Here is a 27,932-nt window from a genome sequence, read left to right as displayed (position 1 = left end):
TTCCAAAGTGTTTGCTAAGATTAATCTTTTGGCTTGCCAAGACTTGCTATTTGGTGATCTTTCTTTCTTCAGGTATTTTCACTTGCTTGTAGGAGGCACAGAGCGACTGGTTCACAGTTATGAAGTATATGACTTGCTGGATACAGCTTAAAGAAACAGATGAAGAGGAATAAACTGACTTGAAGCTTGAGGTGTTTTAATTATAGAGGGAAGGATAGCTCCTTCCTTTTTGGAGGTCCATTGGTTCTGACTAACCATTCATAGCACAAACTTCAGCTCCCTGAGTGCAGATCATATTGTTGGTGGGCAGAAGGCTCTTATCATTAATAAAGGTCACTATTCCCCAGACCCATCAGCTACTTGTTGCCATTCAAATCCCATTTCATACACGTCCCTCACTTTAACTTATCTTCAGTGAATCTTCCTCCTGTGTGAACAAACAACATTTACACTCAGTTTCAGGTAACTTGCTTTTAAATAAATTGCAGCAATCCTTTCCATTATCTTTGTTTATTAAAAGTCATTCCCTAATTTCAGTGAACAATCGAAAATACAACAAAATAAAAAGCTGTGGGTTTACAGTGCATACCACCTAGATGATGTACTGTGGTAATTCATCAAGGCTCCTATGACCTCTCCTATAGTAGAGCAGCAGGTGCATAGATATGTAGAGACTGAAGTCGGCCATTCAGGCTCTTGAACTTGTTTCCTCTTTCAATGAGATCATAGCTGATGTATGGCCTTAACTCCATATATTTGCCTAACATCGCCCCTGAATGGTCTGGCGCTAATTCTCAGACTGTGCCCCCTAGGTCTAGAATCCCCAAACCATGGAAATAGTTTATCTACCCTGTCTTTTCCTGTTAATTTCTTGAAGACTTTGATCAGATCACACCTTAACCTTCTAAATACTCGAACAAAGCAGGCCGAATTTGTATAGTTTCTCCTCATAACTGCTGAAATCCAGTCATTATTCTTATAGACCAATGTTGTTCTGCCTCCAAGGTCAATATATATTGTCCCTACATGTTATTTGTAGCGAAAAGCGACTGTGAGGTAAGGACAAATTCTGCTTGTGCTTTCAGATTTGCTGTTCTATGCTCTGAGCCGAGAAACGTTGTGTTGCTCATCTTAACTCCCAGCCCAATCTATTAATCCAGAATACAGCATTTGTAATCACACTAGTGTCAAGTTTAGAAAATTATTAGGGACGTAATTCAGTGTCCTGGAGCTCATGGTGATATTTCAAAGCTGTGTGTTCATTAAACCGATCAGCACAGGCTTGGAGTCTCACATGGACGTCCAGTGGGCTAGGGTTTCACATTGACAAATAGTCGTTTGAAGTTCAGGTGATTAATGCTGGCTTGGGCTTTTATACTGACCAGCAGTGACCTTGGGTTTCACACTGACCGCCTCTGGCATGGGGTTCTCTCACTGGATTGGAATCTTGCACTCACCAGCAGTGCTCAGGAATATCACACTGACCACCTCTGGCATGGAGTTCTTTCACTGACCAGCACTGGCCTGGTGTTCTTCACACTAACCAACAGTGATCTGGCCTGGTGTTATTGTGAAATCACCGATCTGTAAAGGTCTACCTCCACAAGCACCCAAAAATCTATCCCACTGAGAACTAAGAATAGAACTGCACGCTTGAACTACAGATACACAGTCAGCGCTCATTGGAAGAAGCATTTCAAGGATCTTGCAACTGAGACTGAGGACTCAATGTGGATGCTCTCATTCACATCCCATGGTAAACACAACCCCAGCCCAACACGATGTTGAGGAAGCCATATGACATATTTGAGATTAGACTGATAATGGGTAGTTACAGAGGGGGCTCTAGGCTGACCACCACAAGGAATGTAATTGCAAACATCCTCCTCCATTGCCTCCTAATGGTTGAAGAGCTCCTCTGGAATCACAGTGTGGATTCTGCCCTTCAAGAGGCACAGTGGACATGATCTTCACAACAAGACAGCCAAGGAAAGTGCAGAGAGAAAGCACAACCTCTATATATGGCCTTCTTCGACTTCATAAAGGCTTTCAACTTTGTCAAACAGAAAAGGCTATGGATTATCCATTTCAAATTTGGCTACCTTCAGAAATTTATTACTATTCTTTGCCTGCTGCATTACAATATCCAAGCTACAGTCCTCACCAATGGATCTACCACCAACCACGCATATGTGTAAATCAGAATCAAGCAAGGTTGTGTCATTCAACTAATGTCCTTCTCTGTCTTTCTTACCACAACATTCCATCCCATCTCCATGCAACATCCCATTCAGAGGAAAGACCAGCCCAACCTCTGTCATTGAACTGCAGTAAACAAATGATTCCAGTGTATGCAGTCACTCACAAGGCAAGCTCTAAACCTTCGACATTCACGGATGGGTATGAGAGAATAATCCCTAGGCTAAACATTTGGAAGATAAAGGTCCTCAACCAACCTACTCTCACTGCACAGTCCCTGACCATCACGATTCATGACAAACCATTGGATAATGTGAATCAGTTCTTATCATCTTAGAAACCACTTTAGTGAAAGTAGGCAGTCATGGTGAATTTCAACATTGTCTCTGAATTAACTCCCAAGAGATGATAACCTGTCACCCAATATTTATACTTAAAGTCCTTAACTTCAGTACTGCCTCTTCAGAATCAGCTCTGAGTGTTAGTTTCTCTAATACTCCCCTTTTTCATTTTTCTTATTTTTTTTAGTCCCAGACTACATTTGTGTTTCTTTTTCCCCACAGCACCTGGGTTTTGTCTGTGTAAGTGCAAGGACTCAGTGAAGACATCATTGTGCAAATAATTTTATTCAATATTTTCATCACCAGGAAAAACACCCTTGTGGTCAGGAAACCAGTAACAAGCAGAACCCCATAAGGGCAATGCTTATGTGAAAAAAAGTGAAGGGGTAGGGATTAAATCAAATAGAATTGAAGGGGGAAATACACCCTCCCCCTTTCTTTTATTTTTATTTATTTTGTTTTTTCTTTTTTTTCTTAGCTTCCTCAGAGCCAGCTCTTAGAGTGAACAGAACCTCGACTCACCTGTTCTTTTCTTTTAACAGGATGTCTAACACTCCTATTCCTTTTTTTTAACATTACCCCCACACTACCACCTAACTACGGTAGTGCTTATTATTTCTTTTTCCCCAGCACCCATGTTGTGTGTGTGCAGGTGAAAGACAACACATGTACAAATCTTTATTCCGTTATTCCCCTTTCTATCTGTCAGGTAGGGCTCCATGATTGGACCAAATTAGCAGTCCAATCAGAGAATTCATGTTCTGTGAGATTCCGCTGGATGATTTCATTACAGTCACCACGTCCCTCCCCACTGAGTCCAGGGACATAAGTCAGTCCTTTTTCTTGGAGAGCTTCCTGGGTTGTTTTTGCATTGGTTTTCACTAGGTAGGTACCTCTGACTTGGCGTCCGTTCTGGATGGCCTGTAATGCATGGGAGCCCGCCTGTTGAATTAGGAGTGCCTTGGTAGAAGTTCACTCTTCTCCCAGCGGAAAAGGCATAGAAGCAGCTGCATCCATCATGACTATCTCTGATTCTGAGAACTCATCAACACCAAATGGAGAGGGTGAACTCACGGATTTCAACAGCCTTTCTGACTGTTCCATGGGGCAAGGCACATTTTGCTCCTACAGCATTTGCAAATTTTTGGTTTTCATATGGTCCACATGCTTTTTCAGGACTGTAGCACTCACCTGAACTTCATACGTCACTGGTGCTGACCTCATGTCGACCATACCTCTTACCCATACAGGGCCATTTCCATGATTCTTACACCAAATTTCATCTCCTATAGATTCAGGAAGATCAGACTTAATCTGGTGAGGAGTCTTCTACCCATTAGCTACTCAACCAATCTATATCTGTAGTTGCATGTAGCATAATCTTAGAATAAAATAGGAATCATGACAGCTCGGTATCCAGCAAGGCTATAGGCTGTTTCTTCAAGCCAGCCTTCAAACTTTGGACTGTTCCTTCTGCCAGACCATTGGATGATGGGTGATATGGAGTTCTCCTTATATGTCGAATCCCATTAGACTTTAGGAAGTGGAAGTCTAGAATGACTTGAGAACACTGAACCTATGAAAGGATCTGCATAGCTGACATGTAACAGAGGCCAAGGTTTACATAGCCATTCCCACGAATGTGGGGGAGCTGTTCACAGTCATTTTTATCCTTATTGGCACTCTAGGCACTGCCCCACCAACATGCCTATGTCAGCGTCCAAGCCTGGCCACTAGATATAACTTCTCACCAGCATCTCCATTTTGGAGACCCCTGAGTAACCCTGGTGGAGTTCAGTCATTATTTGGCCATGACCTTTGCTCAGGATAATCACGCTTGCCCCACTTAATAATATACCATCCTCTACTGTGAGCGGGTCTCTCTAGATCCAAAAACTTTTCAATTCTAGTTGTGACGGTCCTTTGGTTTCTTCCATCACCACCAGTTGTTTCTGTGTCCAAACTCTGATATTGTCAACTGTTACTGGGAGGGTGTCCATAAAATATAATATCATTGCAGACTCTCCCACTGTGTGTATCACAGGTGGTGTATCTGCTAAAGGGAGGCAGTTCATTGTACTGCATTCACTACATGGCTTCCAAGTCGGTGTTCCAACTTGTAATTATAAGCATTTAGTATTAGAGCCCACTGCTGAATACATCCCAAAGCCAAGGTTGACAGTACCTTGTCCTCTTTTAGCCAGCCAAATAGCGACTTGTGGTCCATGAATATCACAAATTTTCATCCATAAAGAACTACCTGACTCTAAATATGACCACCAATCCTCCTTTCTCTATCTGGGCGGTTTTATGCTCTGCATTAGTTGAAGTTCTGGATACATATGCTATTGGGCGTTCCTCTCCATTGGACCACCAATGTGTTAATACTACCCCAAAGCCTTTTGGGGAAGCATCACTTGTCAATACCTGATCTGTCTTGGGATCACAGTGTGCCAAAACCTCAAAGGATGATAGCTGTTCCTTTACTTCACTGAAAGATAGGGCTGATTATGTGACCATTTCCCAGATGACCATACCTTTTAGGAGGTAATTTTAGAATACTATTTTAGGAGTAGACACAAAAGTGCCAGGATGGAGGCTAGGTAATGTATGAACTTTCCATAATAATTTACCAGCCCAAGAAACTGGCTGCCTGAGTGAGGTCCTAATTAAATACCCAGAAGTCTTCCAGAAACGCCCAGGGACTATCAGAGGAGCCAAGACCACCTTCCATGTCGATTAGGAAACATTTTCACAAGTCTGCAAGGCCTGCCCAGTGCCATTTGCCTTTTGGACAAGTAAAGACAGAAATCAGTCGGTTGGAAAGTGAAGGAATCATCAAACCAGTCCAATTTGCGGAATGGATTTTGTCCATTTTTATCCTTGGTATTTATCCAACTGCGAAAAGTGTTTACTGTTTGATACCCAGTCCCGTGGATAGAGGATTTATATGCAAAGCTGGCAGGGGTTGCTGTCCTTCACAAAGCAAAGAAATGACCTAAGCTTCTGAACAGACATTGGAGCTGGGACACATTTGCTCTCCCTCACTTTATCTACCAACAGGTGTAACCCAGGTAACAACAGGTGTTGTCAGTTCTGTAGCCCAAGTGGGATTTTTGGGGGGCGCCTGGAACTTGTATTATTCCCTTCTGAGGGCTTATGACTGCCTTGGATAAATGCCTTAGGATTAAATCCAAGATCCCTAAGTGTTCCTTATTTGTTTTCACTGTCATTAGGACATCATCTAGGTAAATGGTGACCTGAGATAGGCCTTGCAAAATGTTCTGCACCATCAACTGAAATATTAACTAGGCTGATGGTACCCCCCATGGCAGTATTGTATATTGTTTAAGCCTTTATGGGTATTAATTGTGGGATTTGCAAGTAAATGTGGCTCATACACAGCTTTGTGAAGGGCAGCAACCCCTGCCAGCTTTGCATATAAATCCTCTATCCACGGGACTGAGTATCAAACAGTAAACACTTTTTGCAGTTGGATAAATACCAAGGATAAAAATGGACAAAATCCATTCCGCAAATTGGACTGGTTTGATGATTCCTTCACTTTCCAACCGACTGATTTCTGTCTTTACTTGCCCAAAAGGCAAATGGCACTGGGCAGGCCTTGCAGACTTGTGAAAATGTTTCCTAATCGACATGGAAGGTGGTCTTGGCTCCTCTGATAGTCCCTGGGCGTTCCTGGAAGACTTCTGGGTATTTAATTAGGACCTCACTCAGGCAGCCAGTTTCTAATTGAAAAATGTTGAGCCAATCTAGGTTAACCTCTCACAACCAATTTCATTCCATCAAGCTTGGGCCTGAGCCTTTACTACAATCATTGATATGAAAAGCAGCTGGTTCAGTTAATTGTACTCTTAATCTGTAAATTATTCCCGGTATAGGTTCTCAGCCTAGCCGAGGTCTAATGCAAACTTAGGGGCTGGAGTCCAGAGTGAATTTTTTGAAAGACTGATTCTGCAATCACTGATACAGCTGGGCGAAAGTGAGTACTGCAGTTGCTGGAGATTAGAGTCTAGATTAGAATGGTGCTGGAAAAGCACAGCAGGTCAGGCAGCAGCCGAGGAGCAGGAAAATCAACGTTTCAGGCAAAAGCCCTTCATCAGGAATGAGGCTGGGAGCCTAGGGGGTGGAGAGATTGGGTCTAGGAGAAGGTAGCTGAGAGTGCAATAGGTGGATGGAGGTGGGATAAGAGTGATAGGTCAGAGGGGAGGGTGGTGCAGAAAGAAGATGGTTAGATGGGACAGGTCATGAGGATGGTGCTGAGCTGGAAGGTTGGAACTGGGGTATGGTGAAGGAATAAGGAAACTGGTGAAATCCACATTGATACCATAGGGTTGGAGGGTTCCGAGGTGGAAGATGAGGCGATTTTCCTCTAGGTGTCGGGTGGTATGGGTTTGGCAATGGAGGAGACTCAGGACCTGCATGTCTTTGGCAGAGTGGGAGGGGGAGTTGAAATGTTCGGCCATGGAGCAGTGGGGTTGGTTGGTGGTGGTAGCCTGGAGATGTTCTCTGAAGCGCTCTACAGGAAAGAGTAGGTGTCCTGTCTCCCAGGTGTAGGGGAGACCGTATCAGGAGCAAATGGATACAGTAAGTGACATGTGGAAGTGCAGGTGAAGCTTTGATGGATGTGGAAGGCTCTATTGGGGCCTTGGACAGAGGTGAGGGGGGAGGTGTAGGCACAGGTTTTGCAATTCCTGCAGTGGACGGGGAAGGTGCCAGGAGGGGAGGGTGGGCTGTTGGGGGCGCACAGACCTGACGAGGTAGTCGCGGAGGGAACAGTCTTTACGGAAAGCGGATGGAGAGGGAAATATATCTCTGGTGGTGGGGTGCATTTGTAGGTGGCAGAAATGGCGGAGAATGATGCGATATATACGGAGGTTGGTGGGGTGGAAGATAAGGAATGGGGGGTTCTGTCCTTATTGCTGTTGGAGGGGTGGGGTTCAAGGGCGGAGGTACGGGAAGTAGATGAGGTGTGCTGGAGGGCATCATCAACCACGTGGGAGGGGGAATTGCAGTTGTTAAAGAAGGAGGCCATCTGGTGTGTTCTGTGGTGGAACTGGTCCTCCTGGGAGCAGCTGTGGCAAAGGCAAAGGAATTGGGAGTAAGGGATAGTATTTTTGCAGGGGGCAGGGTGGGAGGAAGTGTAATCCAGGTAGCTGTGGGAGTCGGGTTTGTGAAAATGTCAGTGTTGAGTTGGTCACCATTGATGGAGAGGTCCAGGAGGGGGAGAGAGGGGTCAGAGATGGTCCAGGTGAATTTAAGGTCAGGGTGGAATGTGTTGATGAAGTTGATGAACTTAGAACATAGAACATAGAAGAATACAGCGCAGTACAGGCCCTTTGGCCCTCGATGTTGCGCCGATCCAAGCCCACCTAACCTATACTAACCCACTATCCTCCATATACCTATCCAATGCCCGCTTAAATGCCCATAAAGAGGGAGAGTCCACCACTGCTGCTGGCAGGGCATTCCATGAACTTACGACTCGCTGAGTGAAGAACCTACCCCTAACTTCAGTCCTATATCTACCCCCCCTTAATTTAAAGCTATGCCCCCTTGTAATACCCGACTCCATACGCGGGAAAAGGTTCACACTGTCAACCCTATCTAACCCCCTAATCATCTTGTACACCTCAATCAAGTCACCCCTAAACCTTCTTTTCTCTAATGAAAACAGCCCCAAGTGTCTCAGTCTATCCTCATACGATCTTCCTTCCATACCAGGCAACATCCTGGTAAACCTCCTCTGCACCCGTTCCAGTGCCTCCACATCCTTCCTATAGTATGGCGACCAAAACTGCACACAATATTCCAGATGCGGCCGCACCAGAGTTTTATATAACTGCATCATGACCTCAGGACTCCGGAACTCAATTCCTCTACCAATAAAAGCCAGTACGCCATATGCCTTCCTCACCGCACTATTTACCTGGGTGGCAACTTTCAGAGATCTGTGTACATGGACACCAAGATCCCTCTGCTCATCCACACTACCAAGTATCCGACCATTAGCCAAGTACCCCATCTTTTTGTTATTCTTCCCAAAGTGAATCACCTCACATTTAGCTACATTGAATTCCATTTGCCACCTTTCTGCCCAGCTCTGCAGCTTCTCTATATCCTGCTGTAACCTGCCACATCCTTCCTCACTGTCAACAACTCCTCCGACTTTCGTATCATCCGCAAACTTGCTCACCCAACCTTCTAACCCCTCTTCCAGGTCATTTATAAAAATGACAAACAGCAATGGTCCCAAAACAGATCCTTGCGGAACACCGCTAGTGACGGCACTCCATGAAGAAACTTTGCCATCAACTACTACCCTCTGTCTTCTTCCATCCAGCCAATTCCTAATCCAAACCTCCAACTCACCCTCAATGCCATATCTCCGTATTTTCTGCAGTAGCCTACCATGGGGAACCTTATCAAACGCCTTACTAAAATCCATATATACCACATCTACCGCTTTCCCCTCATCAACCTCCTTCGTCACCTTTTCAAAGAATTCAATAAGGTTTGTGAGGCACGACCTGCCCTTCACAAAACCATGCTGACTATCCTTGATCACATTATTCCTATCCAGATGTGCATAAATCCTATCCCTTACAATTCTCTCTAAGACTTTGCCCACAACAGAAGTGAGACTCACCGGCCTATAGTTACTAGGATTATCCCTACTCCCCTTTTTGAACAAGGGAACCACATTTGCTATCCTCCAGTCTTCTGGCACTACTCCTGTAGACAAAGAGGACATAAAAATCAAGGCCAATGGCTCTGCAATCTCCTCCCTTGCTTCCCAGAGAATCCTAGGATAAATGCCATCAGGCCCAGGGGACTTATCTATTTTCACCTTTTCCAGGATTTCCAACACCTCTTCTCTACATACCTCAAAGCCATCCATTCTACTTATTTGTGACTCAGTATTCACATCGACGACAATGCCCTGTTCCTGAGTAAATACTGAAGAAAAGTATTCATTCAGTGTCTCCCCAATCTCTTCCGCCTCCACACGCAACTTCCCACTACTATCCTTGACTGGACCTATTCCTACCCTAGTCATTCTTTTATTCCTAACATACCTATAGAAAGCCTTAGGGTTTTCCCTAATCCTACCGACTAAGGACCTTTCATGTCCCCTCCTTGCTGCTCTTAGCTCTCTCTTCAGGTCCTTCCTGGCTACCCTATAACTCTCAATCGCCCCAATTGAACCTTCACGTCTCATCTTGAGATAGGCCGCCCTCTTCCATTTAACAAGGGATTCCAATTCCTTATTAAACCACGGCTCCCTCGCACGACCCTTTCCTCCCTGCCTGACAGGTACATAATTATCAAGGACACTCAATAGTTGCTCCTTGAACAAGCTCCACATATCATTTACAACTGTTCAACCTCCTTGAGGGAGCACAAAGTGGCACCGGAGGCAAAGGTGGGGAGTGGTGCCGGTGTAACTGCAGAAGATAGACTGATATACGTAGCTGACAAAGAGACAGGCATAGCTGGGGCCCATGCGGGTACGCATGGCTACCCCTTTTGACTGGAGTCAATACAGCTGTGTCAGTATCGACTTCATTAAAACTGAGTGACAAATGAACTAGATTTTTTCTTATTGTTTCTGATTTTGATTTTGCTAAGCAATTTATTTGTTCCAAACCAGATGTAGGTAGACTTCCACGGTATCAAGTCTTCTGCCAGCCAGGATTCTGAAGAAAATCTTAATTGTTTGACCGGGCTTAGCTTTGTTTTGGGGTTTGCAGTGGACCAACCTCGAATCCCTCTCTTCAGGATATGTCCTGAGTGAGGCTATACAACTGCCTGCACTCAAGTGGTTTTCCCCAAGCTCAGTCAGACTGGCGAGGATGTCCACTTCTGTTGGAATACCATGCAACTCATATACTCCACTTGCTGCATTTCCCAATAATAAAGCCAGTTGTAGCACTTAATTGAAATCTATGGGCAAAATTAAGCCCACATATCAAATGGTTTCTTAGCATCTCATTAAGGATTAAACCAAAGTCACAGATGGTCTACCAGTCATCTTAACCTAGTCAAACATCCTGATACAGATTCCCCTGGTTTTCGAATTTCCAAGTATAAACAATAGTGTCTCGCAGTTAGAGGAGGCTTGGGATTGTAATATTTCATAACTTTATCTGTCAATTCTTGAAAGATTTTAGTATCTGGTGCCTCAGGAAAAGTTAGGCACCTAATGACAGAAAAAGCTGTGAGTTCACAAGCTATTAGGAGAATTACTTGTTGCTTTTCATTTGCCACAAGTTGTTTGTCTGGAAAAAGTAACACATTCTTTCCATGTACTGGGCTCAATCCTCGATGGCAGGGTTTGAATGAGATTCTCTGAGGCTCCCTGATTGGACCAGGTTAACAGTCCCAGTTAGGGAACTCATATTCTATGCAATCCAGCTGGCTGACCTTGTTACAGTTACTACAGTCTCCAATGTTCCAACGCAGCCTTTGGCCATCTGAAAAACAAAGTCTGATAACAAAGACTTCAAACCCAGCATTAAACTCATGGTCCAGAAGGCTGTATTGTTACCTGCCTTTATGGTTTATTGGACAATGCGAAGAAGACATTTTAAATCCCGAGAGAGATATCCCCAGTTTGCCCTTCTGCAAACTCTTGCAAATCCAATGGCAGATTAAGCCTCCTAAATCAGTGTCCTGTCTTATGCCAACACTGATTGCTGTCAATCATCTGCACTGGACAGGGCCACATTGTCTACATTCCTGATAGAACTTCCGCATGCTTTCTACTCTGAGCTTTGTCACAGCAAGTAGTTGCCAGAAGGACACAAGAAACACTTCAATGATATTCTTGAAACCTCTCTATAAAATGTAGTACCCCCACCTATTTATGGGAATCACTAGCCCAGGATTCACCAATCTGGAAAAGAAGTAACTATGAAAGTGAAGGTGTCAGTCACCTCAAGGATCTCTGTCAGACCCATATTGAGGCTGAGCGCAAAGAATGAAAGAATCATACAAAAACCTGAGGATCCCACTCACCCATCTCTTCAAACACCACCTGCTCCATATGTGGTACATATGTAGATCCTGTATGAGACTGTTCAGTCACCTCAGGACCCGCATCTCCTGAGAGGGAGAAGTCATCCATAGGCCTAAGGGACTGCATCTCAGAAGAAGTGGCTCTCCGCAATCCCAATCACAGCTCATTTGCTCATTTTACCAAAAATGTTAGAAATGTAATTGTTTAAAATGTGCATTGTTATTAGGAAAAGGTTTATGATAGTTTTGTGTCGCACAGAAACTATGTATCAAAAGGGATTATTCTAGTAATTTAAAAGAAATTTTAGAAAAAGGAATGTTCAGATAATTGATTATCTTTTCCACTCTGCTGTGTTGTTGAGGAGGCAGTACTGGGATGAGATGAAAAGATTCCAAAGAAAGTCGCAACAACTTTGTGCATAAACTCTGACTGCAACATGGGAAGGTTGCTGTTTTTACTGTTCCCTCAAAACTCCTGGAAAAACCAATAAACACATTGTCAGGTTAATGATTGGTAAATCTTTTGGTATAAACACATCGTTGCACAATTTGTTTGAATCTGACCTAGAAATAGCAATCTCTAACCTTGCTGAAGGACAAAGAGGCCTTGGCTAGATTGGAAAAGAGGCATTACATGATTAATGATCCCTGGACTCTGGCTGCAAATGAAAGCTTTCATTCCGAGAGAACTACAAGGCATTGATGTTTTAGAGGGTGATGTCACAGATTGGCCCTCAGGTCTCCTCTGTTGCCTTAGCAATTGCAATTTGCCAATAGTTGTGATGTTGCCAAGTTAGAACATTTTAACTTTAGAGAAATATGAAGGTTAGATGTAAACGTTAGGTGTGGCATAGTGGCTCAGTGGTTAGTACTGCTGCCTCACGGTGCCAGGGAGCCGGGTTCAATTCCCATCTCAGTTGATGGTGTGGAGTTTGCACATTCTCCCCGTGTCTGCGTGGGTTTCTTCCGGGTTTCCTCCCACAGTCACAAAGATATGCAGATCAGGTAAATTGGCCATGCTAAATTGCCCATAGTATTAGTTACATTAGTCAGAGAGAAATGGGTCTGGGTGGGTTACTCTTCAGAGGGTCGGTGTGGACTTGTTGGGCCAAAGGACCTGTTTCCACATTGGAGGGAATCCAATCTAAGACACACTGTTAATACAAGTCTTGGTTCAGCCCAACTGTGAAGTGGATAACAGAACATGCTGAAAGCACTGAATGGCCGCCTTCTGTCCCTGTGACCCTCTTCTAATCTCACTCATTCATAGATAGTTTTGAAAATCTCTTGAAAGAGGATCAATGGGTGAGAAAATTGAGATGTTTAGATTTCATAAAGGAATTCGATAGGGCAGATACAGAAAAACAATTTTGACTGGTGGGGAATCCAGAATGAGGAGAAAAATTAGAGCAGAACCATTCACGAGTGAAGTCAGGAAGCAGCGAAAATTTGCAACTTCTTCCCACAAAGATTAGATTAGATTAGATTACTTAGATTACTTAGATCTGTGGATCCTGGGAATTAATTTAAAATTTAAAGAATGAGCCTGATAGTTATTAGCTAAGAGTATCAAAAAAGTGGATCAAAGGGAGGTACAGATGAGCCATTATCTAAATGAGTGGCAGAGCATACTGGAGGGGCTGGATGACCTCCTCCTGTTCTAGTATATTTTGCAGCTGATTGTATGCCGGATGCAGAGTTTCTAATCATTATAAAATGAAAAAAGCACTCAGCAGATGTAATGCTGAGAAATGGCAACTGAAATTAAACAATATTGATCCTTTCTTCCCACACCAAGCTTATAATTGGATTACTTACTTAACAGGAGGCTTTGCAGGTTCTAACCAAGGAGAATCATAATAGATGCTGTTCACACTGTGAGGTTTAACTCATTGAAAACTGTTTCCTGAGATGCTCTACATATGCTGTGTGTGACACTTGAAATTGACCTCAACTTCCAGAGAATATTCTCATATGTAGTTACCTGCTTGATCTAATGATACATGCTCATTACATTCCAATCAAATGTGAAGTTAACGATGTGCTGCAACTAAATTTCCCGGAAATGAAGGTCTCCTTTTTCTTCGCATACAGCCACTCTTGAAGTTTCATAAACTCCTCAATTATTCTGTATGCCTTTCTTGCTCTAGTACATCTGCCTAATCAGGCAGGCAAATGTGAGGACTGCATATGCTGGAGATCAGACTCTAGATTAGAGTAGTGCTGTAAAAGCATGGCAGGTCAGGTAGCATCCGAGGAGCAGGAAAATCAACATTTTGGGCAAAAGTTCTTTATCAGGAATGAGCCTAATGCAGGGCTTTTACAAAGAGCATCGATTTTTCCTGCTCCTCGGATGCTGCCTGACCTGCTGTGCTTTTCCAGCACGGCTTTAATCTAGACATCTGCCTAATCACACTACTGTTTGTGGGAGCTTGCTGTACACAAAATAAACTGCCGTATTTCCTAGCTTGCTATAAATAGTACTATATTAAATCGTAGAATTCCTATAGTGTGGAAACAGCCCCTTTGGCCAATAAGTCCACGCCACCCCTCCAAAGAGTAATCCAGACCCATTCCCCTACTATCATGTATTTACCCCGACTAATGCACCTAACCTGCACATCCCTGAACACAATGGGCAATTTAGCATGGCCTATTCACCTAACCTGCACATCCCTGAACACAATGGGCAATTTAGCATGGCCTATTCACCTAACCTGCACATCCCTGAACACAATGGGCAATTTAGCATGGCCTATTCACCTAACCTGCACATCCCTGAACACAATGGGCAATTTAGCATGGCCTATTCACCTAACCTGCACATCCCTGAACACAATGGGCAATTTAGCATGGCCTATTCACCTAACCTGCACATCCCTGAACACAATGGGCAATTTAGCATGCTTATTCACCTAACCTGCACATCCCTGAACACAATGGGCAATTTAGCATGGCCTATTCACCTAACCTGCACATCCCTGAACACAATGGGCAATTTAGCATGGCCTATTCACCTAACCTGCACATCCCTGAACACAATCGGCAATATAGCATGGCCTATTCACCTAACCTGCACATCCCTGAACACAATGGGCAATTTAGCATGGCCTATTCACCTAACCTGCACATCCCTGAACACAATGGGCAATTTAGCATGGCCTATTCACCTAACCTGCACATCCCTGAACACAATCGGCAATATAGCATAGCCTATTCACCTAACCTGCACATCCCTGAACACAATGGGCAATTTAGCATGGCCTATTCACCTAACCTGCACATCCCTGAACACAATGGGCAATTTAGCATGGCCTATTCACCTAACCTGCACATCTCTGAACACAATGGGCAATTTAGCATGGCCTATTCACCTAACCTGCACATCCCTGAACACAATGGGCAATTTAGCATGGCCTATTCACCTAACCTGCACATCCCTGAACACAATGGGCAATTTAGCATGGCCTATTCACCTAACCTGCACATCCCTGAACACAATGGGCAATTTAGCATGGCCTATTCACCTAACCTGCACATCCCTGAACACAATCGGCAATAAGCATGGCCTATTCACCAAACCTGCACATCCCTGAACACAATGGGCAATTTAGCATGGCCTATTCACCTAACCTGCACATCCCTGAACACAATGGGCAATTTAGCATGGCCTATTCACCTAACTGCACATCCCTGAACACAATGGGCAATTTAGCATGGCCTATTCACCTAACCTGCACATCCCTGAACACAATGGGCAATTTAGCATGGCCTATTTACCTAACCTGCACATCCCTGAACACAATGGGCAATTTAGCATGGCCTATTCACCTAACCTGCACATCCCTGAACACAATGGGCAATTTAGCATGGCCTATTCACCTAACCTGCACATCCCTGAACACAATGGGCAATTTAGCATGGCCTATTCACCTAACCTGCACATCCCTGAACACAATGGGCAGTTTAGCATGGCCTATTCACCTAACTGCACATCCCTGAACACAATGGGCAATTTAGCATGCCTATTCACCTAACCTGCACATCCCTGAACACAATGGGCAATTTAACATGGCCTATTCACCTAACCTGCACATCCCTGAACACAATGGGCAATTTAGCATGGCCTATTCACCTAACCTGCACATCCCTGAACACAATCGGCAGTATAGCATAGCCTATTCACCTAACCTGCACATCCCTGAACACAATGGGCAATTTAGCATGGCCTATTCACCTAACCTGCACATCCCTGAACACAATCGGCAATATAGCATAGCCTATTCACCTAACCTGCACATCCCTGAACACAATGGGCAATTTAGCATGGCCTATTCACCTAACCTGCACATCCCTGAACACAATGGGCAATTTAGCATGGCCTATTCACCTAACCTGCACATCCCTGAACACAATGGGCAATTTAGCATGGCCTATTCACCTAACCTGCACATCCCTGAACACAATGGGCAATTTAGCATGGCCTATTCACCTAACCTGCACATCCCTAAACACAATGGGCAATTTAGCATGCTTATTCACCTAACCTGCACATCTCTGAACACAATGGGCAATTTAGCCTGGCCTATTCACCTAACCTGCACATCCCTGAACACAATGGGCAATTTAGCATGCTTATTCACCTAACCTGCACATCCCTGAACACAATGGGCAATTTAGCATGGCCTATTCACCTAACCTGCACATCCCTGAACACAATGGGCAATTTAGCATGGCCTATACACATAACCTGCACATCCCTGAACACAATGGGCAATTTAGCATGGCCTATACACCTAACCTGCACATCGTTTGGAAGAAGCTAAAGCACCAGAAGAAACTCACGCAGACACAGGGAAAATGTGCAAACTCCACACAGACAGTCACCCAAGGCTAGCATCGATCCATGGTCCCTGGTGCTGTGAGCCACCGTGCCACCCTCAGTGTTAACTGGAAAGTGCTTGGACATGTTCAGTTAGTGTGCAATTCGCAGTATAAATGCAAATGTTTTTTTTTCTGTCCTGAGAAAATGACTTCATGCCAGGGTTTAGTTCCATGCTGCTGCATCCTTCACATGAGTGACTGCTGCTCACACATGTCCCATGTTGGGTGTGATTTAATCTTGGAAAAGTATCATGGCCAAGTCTAATCCTGTCCAAACTCCATGCCCTTTTTCTTGAGTTCATCCTTTCTTGATCCACACTCAGATTGTACAAAGCAGTTTTTACCTTTAATGACTTTTTATGAAGAGCTGTGTCATAGTCAGAATTATGGAACTCCCTTCCTAATGGTAAACTTACATGAAATAGATTGCAACAGTTCAAAAAGGCATCTCACCACCACCGTCTCAAGGGAAACTAGGCTTGGCAATAGATGCTAGCCCAGCCAGCAAAGGCCACATCTCGTAAGTGAATAAAAACAATTGTTGGATATCAGCATCAGGGGTAACGTTGTGTGTGATGCTTTCAAATATTATTCTATTCGGAAACATTTTTAAAATGCACTTTCTTCAGTTGTTAGAACTTATATTGAATACCAGAAGATCACAACTCCTCGACAACCAGTGGAGATGTCTGACAGTTATAAGTTGATCCATAAAAATTAAGCTTCGAAGATTAGAGCATGAAAAAGAGGCCAATAGCCCAGGTAAGGAAGGGACAGCTGGGATAGCCCTGAAAATTCCCCCTCAGACCAGTCCTGAGGGGTGGGGGGAAGAGCAAATCAAAGGCCTAGGTGTTTCCATTGTAATAAAATTGACATCTTCTTCCATGCTGCACATCACTTAGAGGAAGCATTGATGGTGACAAGGTCACATAACATACTTTGTATGGGGGACTTTGATGTTCATCACCATGTGTGAGATAATGCATTTTGGTACAGTGAAGAAGTGCAGGACTTATACAGTTAATGGTAGGGCCCTAGGGAGCATTGTCGAACAAAGAGACCTAGGGGTTCAGGTGCATAGTTCTTTGAAAGTTGCATCACAGGCCGACAGGATGGTTAAGAAGGCATTTAACATGCTTGCCTTCATTGCTCTGACCATTGAACATATGAGTTGTGATGTCATGTTGAGGTTGTACATGACGTTGGTAAGGCCACCTTTGGAGTACTGTGCAGTTCTGGTCGCCCTGCTATAGGAAGGATATTATTAAATTGGAAAGGGTTCAAAATAGATTTACCAGGATGTTTGCTGTGACTGGAGGGTTTGAGTTATAAGGAGAGGCTGGATAGGCTGAGACTTTTTTCACTAGAGCACTGGAGGCTGTGGGTGACCTTATGGAAGTTTATAAAATCATTAAGGGAGTAGATAAGTTGAATAGTAAAGGATGGGGTCGTTCAAATCTAGAGGGCATATTGTTAAGGTGAGAGGAGAAATATTTGAAAGGGACCTATGGGATAATTTTTTCACACAGAGGATGTTTATGTATGTAGAATAAACCGCCAAAGGAAGTGGTAGATATAAGTACAGTTACAACGTTTAAAAGACATTTGGACAGGGACATGAATAGGAAAGGTTTAGGGTATGGGCCAAATGCAGGCAAGTGGGATTAGTTTAATTTGGTAAACATAGTCAGCAGTTGGACTGAAAAGTCTGTTTCCATGCTGGATGACTCTGTAACACTACCACTAACCAAACTGGTTGAATCCTAAAAGACATAGCTGCTAGACTTTGTCTGCAGCAGGTTTTCAGGGAACCAACAAGAGGAAAAAAACATGCTAACCTCAAGCTCAGCAGTCTGCCTGTTGCAGATGTATCTGCTCATATCAGCTTTGGTGGGAGTGACCACTGTACATCCTTGAAGAGACAAAGCCTCACATTGAGGAGACCTTCCATTTGCTTGTGTGGCACTAGCACCATACAAAATGGAATAGACTTTAAACAGATCTAACAAGTCAAAACTGGGCATCCATGAAGCACTTTGGGCCATTAGCAGCATTAGCAAATCAATCACAATTTGCAAACTCACGTCCCAGCATATCCTCATTTTACCATTACCATCAAGTCAGGGGATTAACTGTGGTTCAATGAAGAATGCAAGAAAGGGTGTCAGAGTAGGACCAGGTATACCTAAAAGTTACATATCATCTGGGTGAAACTACAGCAAGGACTACTTATGTGCCAACCAACACAAGCAGCAGGTCTAAGCAATCCACAATCAACAGATTAGATCTAAACTCTTGGTCCTGTTACATAAAATCACAATCATTAAACAACTCACTGGAGGAGTAGGCTCCACAAATATCTCCATCTTCAACGATGGGGGAGCACAGCACATTATTACAAAAACAAGGCTGAATCATTTGTAACGATCTTCAGACAGATGTGCTGAGTGGACATTGCATGTTGGTCTCCTCCAGAGGTCCCCAGCATCAGAGGTGCCAATCTTCAGCCAATTCAATTTACTCTACATGATATTATATAGTCCAAAGATGTTCAGGTTCGGTGAGTTGCCCCATAGCATCCAGAGTTGAGTAGGCTATGTGAATTAGCCGTGGTAAATGTGGGGTTAAGGGGATAGGCTAGGGGACTGGGTTGCTGCAAACTCAATGGGCTGAATGGCCTTTCTGCATTGTAGTGATTCAATGATAGCATCTTGGGGGTAACCAATAACCAAGATTAAATGACTAGCCATATAATTTGAGAGGTTGCAAGGGCAGAAACTAGGAATCCTGCAATGACTAACCTACCTATTGAAATCCAAAGCCTGTCTACCATCTGTAAGGCATAAGCCAGGATTGTGGAGGAATACTCCCCATTTGTCTGGCTGAGTGCAGCTCCAACAACACTGAAGAAGCTTGATACCATCCAAAATAAATAAGCCCACTTAAATGGTACCATATTCACAATATTCACTCCCTCTACCACCGACTCAGTCACAGCAGTGTGTATCATATCAACGAAGCACTGCAGAAATTCACCAAGGCTCCTTAGATCACACCTTCCAAATTTGTGACAATTACCATCTAGAAGAAAAAGACAGTAGATACATTGTAACATCCTCAACTTCCCCACCAAGATGTACATCATTTTGACTTGGAAATGTATCACTGTTCCTTCATTGTCACTGAGTCAAAATCCTGGGACAACCTTTTTAATGCCATATGGTACATCAATAGTAAGTGGAATGTAGCTGTTCAAGAAAGCAGTTCACATCAAATTCTCAAGGGCAAATGAAATTGTAAAAATAAGGAACAGTTGAAGGCATTGGATTCTGCAAAGGACATAGGGCCTGACAGTAGTTCAGCATTAGCAGCATTAGCTGAAATCCTGTGCTACACCCTTAGCCAAGCTGTTCCAGCACAGTAATAATACTGGCAGCTCCCGACAATATGGAAAATACACCTTGTACACTAAAAGTAGGACAAATCCAACCCGGTCAATTTCTGTCCCATCAGTTTACTTTCAATATCAGTAAAGTGTTGGAAAAGGCGAGTCAACAGTGCTCTCAAGTGGCACTCACTTAGCAATATTTACTCACTGACACTCAGTTTGGTTTTCACCAAGGTCATTCAGCTGTTGACCATATTACAGCTTCAAGCAAGGACAAACGAGTTGATCTTCAGTGGTGAGATGAGAGTGATTGCCTTTGTATTTGACTAAATCTGATGTGAAGGAGCCATGGCAAAATTAGTGTCAATAGGAATTGGAGGAAATCTCTTTTCTGGTTGGAGTCAGACCCAGCACAAAGAACGATAGTGTGGTTGTTAGAGGTCAGTCACCTTCAGCTGACCTTACTTCCATCGTAATGTCAGAAGTGGCAATGTTCACTGATGATTACTGCATATTCAGAAGGACGTAGTGCAGTTTTGAAAAATATCTCCTCCTTGCAAATAGTGTGCAAACCTATCCAAAGTTTACCCCCTCCTGCCTTTTTAAAACAAATTATTATCTCTGCGTAGATTTGTCTTTTTCAGTATATGTATGCTTGGAATTGAGGTGATTTGGTTTTTAAGTCTGGATCATAACTTAGATATCATTTGCTTCAAGGATAAGTTTTGTTTATAATAAAATAGATTATTTTAAGTTAATTAGATAGCCTGGTGAGTATGTATTTTGTTCTGGATAATAGTATAAAGAGAAGAAATCATTACTGTTTTGCTAAGTGAAGCAACGGATTTAGATTAGTGGTGTGATTGATGAAGTAGTAGGTTATGATTATCATTGTATTCCTCCTACCACAATTATAATACTGAACAGGTGTTCTTATTTTTCTATTATTGTTCATCGTTTCAAAAATGCAAGGTCTTGGGATATTACATTAAAGGTGCTATACAAATGCAGGTTGCACCTGTTGCTGTGTATTGGACAAACTGGATGAGGTTTGTTTCCTAATATTGTATTTTCCATTTTTTGTGCTGAAGACTGATGGATGATCTAGGGATCCATGCTTTGATCTTGAAATTTGTCTCACTCAATTCCTTTGACTTTGGACCTGGGAGGATACAGAGAGGATTTTCAATAAAATAGGTAATGGAAGATTGGACAGAGAATCGCTGAAATATGGTCAATCAATTAGAACAATGCAGTTACACAAGCACTGGAAAATCAAAGAATTGTTGAAACAATGACAAAAGCATATTTAATATTCTAGTGGGTTTCCAGTCTTAGCCTTATTTTCAGAAGTCTTTCAATAATCTCCAAATAGTTGATTCAGTCTCTTCTTCACAGAAAGTGTGTGGGAGACTAAAGTGAAATTACATGATAGAAAATAAAGAGGAATAGCTTGAGGAAAGACAAAAATTGATTTGGATTTGAAATAATTAAGCCAAAGTTACCAATTATTTGAGTTGGGAGTTGTTTTGGAACCGTCTTATAACAGTGTCACACTGGAGACACTGTAAAAGCATTGGTTTCCAACCCAGCATGTGGTCAATTTATGTTCTCTCTGCTATAGATACCAGAGCAGTTTGCAGTGATCTGTTATTCAACTTGATTTAATCAGGAGCATTCTTGTTTCTTTGGAAGAACATTGGTTCAAGCCTGGCTTTAGAACTGGAGTAAATATTCTCAACTAGCATTTCAATTAAGTACTGAGACAGTTTTACTCTGAGCCGGTGTCTTTCAGAGGAAGCTTTTAAACCAACTTGACTGTATGCTCGGGTGATGTAAAGGTCTAATATTGCCTCATCACTTTTCTATCTGTCAACTCTGAAATTTAGTCTGCTTACTTGTAGCATTATCTATTTATATTGCCTGCCTTATTGACCTGTGTATATGCAATCCAACCCTCCTACTTCATTTACAATCTTGGCACTTTATATAAATTCCTTCTAACGTTACATCATTTGACATCTTTCTGTATAGAACTGCAGCTGCCCTGATTCCCCCCCATTCCCCCTCCCACCCCAATTGTCTCCACCCTACACCCCTGTTCTCCCCTGTCTCCTCCTTCCACCAACCCTGACTCTAATCTCACCATTCTTCACAGGACACAGAGGAAAAGCATGCAGCGCTCCTCAGAAGTCTAATCACGTTTGCATGAAACATTTGAAAGCCTTTCTGTTTATCGTTGAGTATTTGAGTGAGTGACTAAGTGAGTTTGGCAAATGGTTATTTTTATGTAGTTTATAAAAACAATGATTCAAATGTAACATTTCCTGACAAGCTAATGATGAGGGTAGATTCAACAGTGCAATCTGGAGTCCCACTTTTTTTGTTGTAAGTGAGAAAGTGTACATATATTTTGGAAAACAGGATTGCAGGAGGTCTGAAGACAGATCAGTAATCAAAGGGCAAAATTAGACCTTTCACATATTTGAAGGTTGAGAGTTCTTTTGTTGTTTGTTTGAGGGTGTTCTATTAGATTCTGTCCAATCTTCCAGCCCCTTTCTCTGTCATATGTCTCTTGCAGGATCATTGAAGCATTAATTATATGTTACAACTCTGCACTGGCTCAGTAACCATTGAGGATGTGGCGCCACACAGTATGGCTCTGACTGAAACAACCTGACCCCAACATCACACGTTCATTAGTCATTAAACTGAAGTTTAATTCCATTCAAAGTTTGATTTTATCCAGAACAAGATTTCACTGTTACACTGTCGTCAACAGTGCAATCAGGCGGCACTTATAAAGCAATAACCAGTACACTAATGTTCAGTTTCGGTTCCACTAGGTCACTCAGTTCCAGATGTTATTGCAGCCTTAGTCCAAATATGGATAAAGAGCTGAGCTCCAGATGTGACTGAGGGTGACAGCCCTTGACATCAAGAAATCCCAACAAAATTGAAGTCAGTAGGAACTTGGGAATAACCCTCTGTGGTTGTAATCATACCTAGCATTTGGAAAGATTGTTGTACTTGTTGGAGGTTGATCATTTGAGCTCCAGGGCATCAGTACAGGATCTCCAAAAATAGTGTTCTAGGCCCAACTATTTTCAGCTGCTTCCCCAATGGCCTTCATATGGTCACAAGTGGCTATGTTTACTAATGATTGCACAATGGTCAGTAGCATTCATAACTCCTTAATTACTTCAACAATCGCTATCCATGTGCAGCAAAACTAAAACTACAGACAGGCTTGCGCTAATAAGTGGTAAGTGACATTAACACTGCGCAAATGTCAGACAATCTATCTCTAACAATAAAGAATTTAACCATCCCCTTTTGCATTCAAGTGCATTATCATCATTTAATCCACCACCAACAATATCATGGGGTTTATCATTGACCTGAAACATAATTGGACCACCAGATAAGTACAGTGGCCATAGTAGCAGACTAGAGGCTGGGAGTACCATGGCGAGTAATTCCCATTTATCATCCAACGATTTATTGCTAAAAAAAAGACAGGATTCAGCTCCTTGTATTAGAACACATTAGATTGCCTTACCATAGGTTAAACTGGACCTCAGGTTTTAGCTTTGTCCTTAAAAACAATTTAAATCAATTCTTCCTTTATGTATTTTTTGTTGTAATTTCTGTATTTTTTATTAAATTTAATTTCAAAAACTATTATTTGTGTGTATAACACATAGAAGCAATAAATTAAAGTTTGAATAACAAACTGAGGCTTTATTCATTCTTTCAATTTCCAACAGTAATAGAAACCCACTTGGGCTAATTTACTTCCAGAAATAACTCAAGTTCTTATCTCAAGTTTTCATCCCACAATATTGATTTGTTTCAACAGTTTTTTAAATTTGAAAGACTTGTATTTATGTAGCACCTTTCATGATCAGCCAACACCCCAAAACACTTTACAAGGAATGAAATACTTTTGAAATGTAATCAGTATTACTGTGTATTTCTGAATTTAATGTAGTAACAAAATGCAGAACAGGAGGAAAAGCTTTTACACACAGCAAGTGTTTAGGCTTTGAAACACATGGCTTAACAGAGTGGTGGAGGCAGGTTCAATACAGGTAGTCAGAAGGGAATTGCATTATTATCCAAAGGTAAAATGTGCAGACTACAAGGAGAAAATGATGGAGAAGCACTAAGTTAATTGCACATTCGTGGAACAACATACTGGCACAATGGGCTGAATAGCCTCCTTCTGTGCTTTGATCATTCTATGATATGTCATTTCTTTGACAAAATCACCTTCGCATGCTGGTGAGAAGAGAGGTGGAAGGATCAGTTTCAGAGGTGATGTAAAACATGCGGAGGTGTTGTATGGATGAGTAATGACAGAATGCGTCAAAGTACATGTTGTAAAGAAACTCTACTTTACTCTGTTTTTAGTTAATTTCCTCCATACCCACTAGCCCAAATCCTTCTGTATGAAACTAAAGAGCAGGAGAACTGTCCCCAAGTTTCACTGTGAGAGAAAATTCAATGTTGGACATAATGGGACTGACTGACAGAATCCCTGCCTCTTATTCAGCAAGGACGATTCAGAATCTGAAAGCACTCAAGGGTGCCTAATTAACGATCTGTAATTATTCTTGTCAGATAAATCTATCCAAAATTGTATTTATTTGTATGTGAAAATATAAAATTACAGTGACAGACAAATAAAATGTTATATTTACTTTCTGCACAAGTGTTCACTCCAGGTCAGTCGAATACAGTCAACCTACTAAAGCTTCCTGTGCACGATAAGGATTGCTTCTGTACAGCTTATCCCTTTAAGCGGCAATGTTAATTCACTGCTCAGTTGTAAGTTATTAACATTAAAAATTGGCAGTAGCTTCCTGCCAATTTTAATAGCAGTTGTGCCTTGGCAATTGTAAACAGCAGTTTCTACACTGAAAGGACATTGAGTGACAAAATTAGTGACTGTTTGCTCATAATATACTCATGATGTTTAAAAGTTGCTTTAATCATTTGTCAAGGTTAAACAAAACTAGACGTCAATCATTTTCCTGGAGAGGTTATTCAAAATCTAATAAGAATTTAGTTTTTACATTTATCCAATCTCCAAATTAGGATCTTCTATCATCCCAATCAAGTATACAAATAGGCCTTGAGTGCCATCAGATTTCAAACAGATCGCATCATAAGCCAGAAGCAGTTACTCAGTAATCAGTGGAATTGTGACCAACCTACGTTCCCCCTCTCTCAAGCTTAGTTTTAGCAAAACAACTGGGAGCAGCTAACTGGAAATAGACCAGAGAACAAATTAAGACCCACCTCCTGCAGACCTCCTTGCCCAGATTGGGAAAGAAGTTTCTATTGGGGAATAAAGATGTATCGGTATATTTTATCTCAGTAATGGTCAGCACAATGGCTAAATGGTCAGCACTGCTACCTCACAGCACCAGGGACCCAGGTATGATTCCACCCTTGGGTGACTGTCTGTGTGGAGTTTGCATGTTCTCCCTGTGTCTGGGAGATATAGTTCAAAGGTATGCAAGTTGGGTGGATTGGCTATGCTAAATTGCCCATAGTGCCCAGGGATGTGCAGATGAGGTGGATGAGCCATGGGAAATGCAGGGTAACAGGGATAGTGTAGGGGTCTGGTTTGGGTGGGATGCTCTTTGGAGGGTCGGTGTGGGCTCAAGGGGCTGAAGGCCTGCTTCCATACTGTACAGATTCTGTGAAAATGTTTCTTTTATTAATCAAAACAGCACCCTTGCTAAAGACCATCCTATGGTATTTGATAAAATTTAACTAAGCAGTTGATTACTTTTAAACTTCCACACTCAGAATTACTAAATTTTAAAAGTACCTTTCTTTAAAATAAAACCTGTGTTGTGGATAGCTTGTTGAGACAGTTCTTTGCACATGTTCCTACTTCCAGGTTAAGCACTATGAAGAAACTCCTCCAATGAGAGTGAGTCCTACCACACCAATCCCAACCCATTAACAGAGACTTGAAATTGTAGGGCTATCCCAGCCTGGGGTCTGGAAATAAGCCATCAAGACACCTGAACATACAACAACAGGAGTTTTAAAAAAGATCCTTGCCATTTTGCTTCCTTCAGTCCTTCTCATGGTCATGTTTGCCACCATTGCTGTGATTATCTGTGATATTGCAGCTGATACCTGGGCAGCAGTTGCACTTGATTGTTGTGCCTCCCTTCATTGTTTAGAATGATCCAAGTTCACATCTGAAGGAAAGCCACTTGGATAATAGTGGAACACTACCTGGCTGATGAACTTTAAAAACCTACAGAAAATTGGAGAGGGAGGAAAAAGATTGTTTTATGAGCAGTGTTTCTGATCCTGAATAATGCCAGAATTGATGCAAATCATGTTCATGAAATCACCAGTAATGAGAATTAACAGCTGGGCTGCATATATATAAACTTCGCCTGGTGCTAATGAACTGCTTTATACGTCAATTCCACCTCTTCCTTTGCACTTCTCTCAGTTGATTACACAAGGGCTGAGTCAGTGGAAGTGACTTCAAGCAGATCAGTGTTAACTCATTCCTGTTGAAAACACAAAATTGCAGATTTTGACATGAAGAAAACAAAAGACTAATATCATTTAAATAGTGAATGATTGTAGAGCACTGGGATCGAGGTGTCCTTGTGAATGAATTGTAAAAGATTAGTATTCTGGTACAGCAAATGATTAGGAAAGCTAATAAAATGTTATTTAGTATGAGGGAATAGAACATAGAACATAGAACAATACAGCACAGAACAGGCTCTTTGGCCCACGATGTTGTGCCGAACATTTGTCCTAGCTTAAGCACCTATCCAATTGTCGCTTAAAGGTCACCAATGATTCTGACTCTACCACTCCCACAGGCAGCGCATTCCATGCCCCCACCACTATCTGGGTAAAGAACCTTCCCCTGACATACCCCTATACCTTCCACCCTTCACCTTAAATTTATGTCCCCTTGTAACACTCTGTTGTACCTGGGGAAAAAGTTTCTGACTGTCTACTCTATCTATTCTCCTGATCATGTTATAAACCTCTATCAAGTCACCCCTCATCCTTGTCCGTTCCAATGAGAAAAGGCCTAGCACTCTCAATCTATCCTCGTATGACCTATTCTCCATTCCAGGCAACATCCTGGTAAATCTCCTCTGCACCCTCTCCAAAGCTTCCACATCTTTCCTAAAGTGAGGCGACCAGAACTGCACACAGTACTCCAAATGTGGCCTTACCAAGGTCCTGTACAGCTGCAACATCACCTCATGACTCTTGAATTCAATCCCTCTGCTAATGAACACTAATACACCATAGGCCTTCTTACAAGCTCTATCCACCTGAGTGGCAACTTTCAAAGATCTATGAACATAGACCCCAAGATCCCTATGCTCCTCCACCTTATTAAGAACCCTACCGTTAACCCTGTATTCCGCATTCTTATTTGTCCTTCCAAATGGACAACCTCACACTTGACATGGTTGAACTCCATCTGCCACTCCTCAGCCCAGCTCTGCATCATATCTAAGTCTCTTTGCAGCCAACAACAGCCCTCCTCACTATCCACAACTCCATCAATCTTCGTATCGTCTGCAAATTTACTGACCCACCCTTCGACTCCCTCTTCCAAGTCATTAATAAAAATTACAGACAGCAGAGGACCCAGAACTGATTCCTGCGGAACTCCACTTGTAACTGGGCTCCAGGCTGAATATTTACCATCTACCACCACTCCCTGACTTCGACTGGTTAGCTAGTTCTCTATCCAACTGGCCAAACTTCCACTATCCCATGCCTCCTGACTTTCTGCATAAGCCTACCATGGGGAACCTTATCAAATGCCTTACTAAAATCCATGTACACTACATCCACTGCTCTACAAAATTAGGGAGATTATGCTTCAATTATACAGGGCACTTTGAAGGTATTACGCACATTATTGTGCACATTATTGGTCACCAGTTTTCTGCAGCTCAAAAAAGCTTTACGAGATAACAGTGGACAGGTTGTCTTTGAAGGATTGGAGAGATGAGGCTTGTATTCTAATACTAGGCTTTTATGATGTAGTGGTAGTG

General features: G+C 42.5%; 1 long non-coding RNA gene across 1 annotated transcript; it reads right to left on the bottom strand.

Annotated features, from left to right (window-relative positions):
• Positions 1 to 261: 261 nt before the first annotated feature.
• Positions 262 to 27,144, bottom strand: LOC148138620 (uncharacterized). Its single transcript, XR_015753831.1, has 3 exons — positions 24,561 to 27,144; positions 20,873 to 21,016; positions 262 to 427 (listed from the first exon to the last, which is right to left on the bottom strand). It is a non-coding gene; the product is annotated as an uncharacterized LOC148138620 (long non-coding RNA).
• Positions 27,145 to 27,932: the final 788 nt, after the last annotated feature.

This window comes from Chiloscyllium plagiosum, unplaced genomic scaffold (assembly GCF_037043375.1).
Source record: "Chiloscyllium plagiosum isolate Xiang-an unplaced genomic scaffold, Cpla_swu_hap1 HiC_scaffold_39, whole genome shotgun sequence".
Taxonomy (NCBI): domain Eukaryota; kingdom Metazoa; phylum Chordata; class Chondrichthyes; order Orectolobiformes; family Hemiscylliidae; genus Chiloscyllium; species Chiloscyllium plagiosum.
The sequence above is the reverse complement of the archived record's forward strand: the minus strand, read 5'-3'. Positions and strand labels throughout refer to the sequence as shown.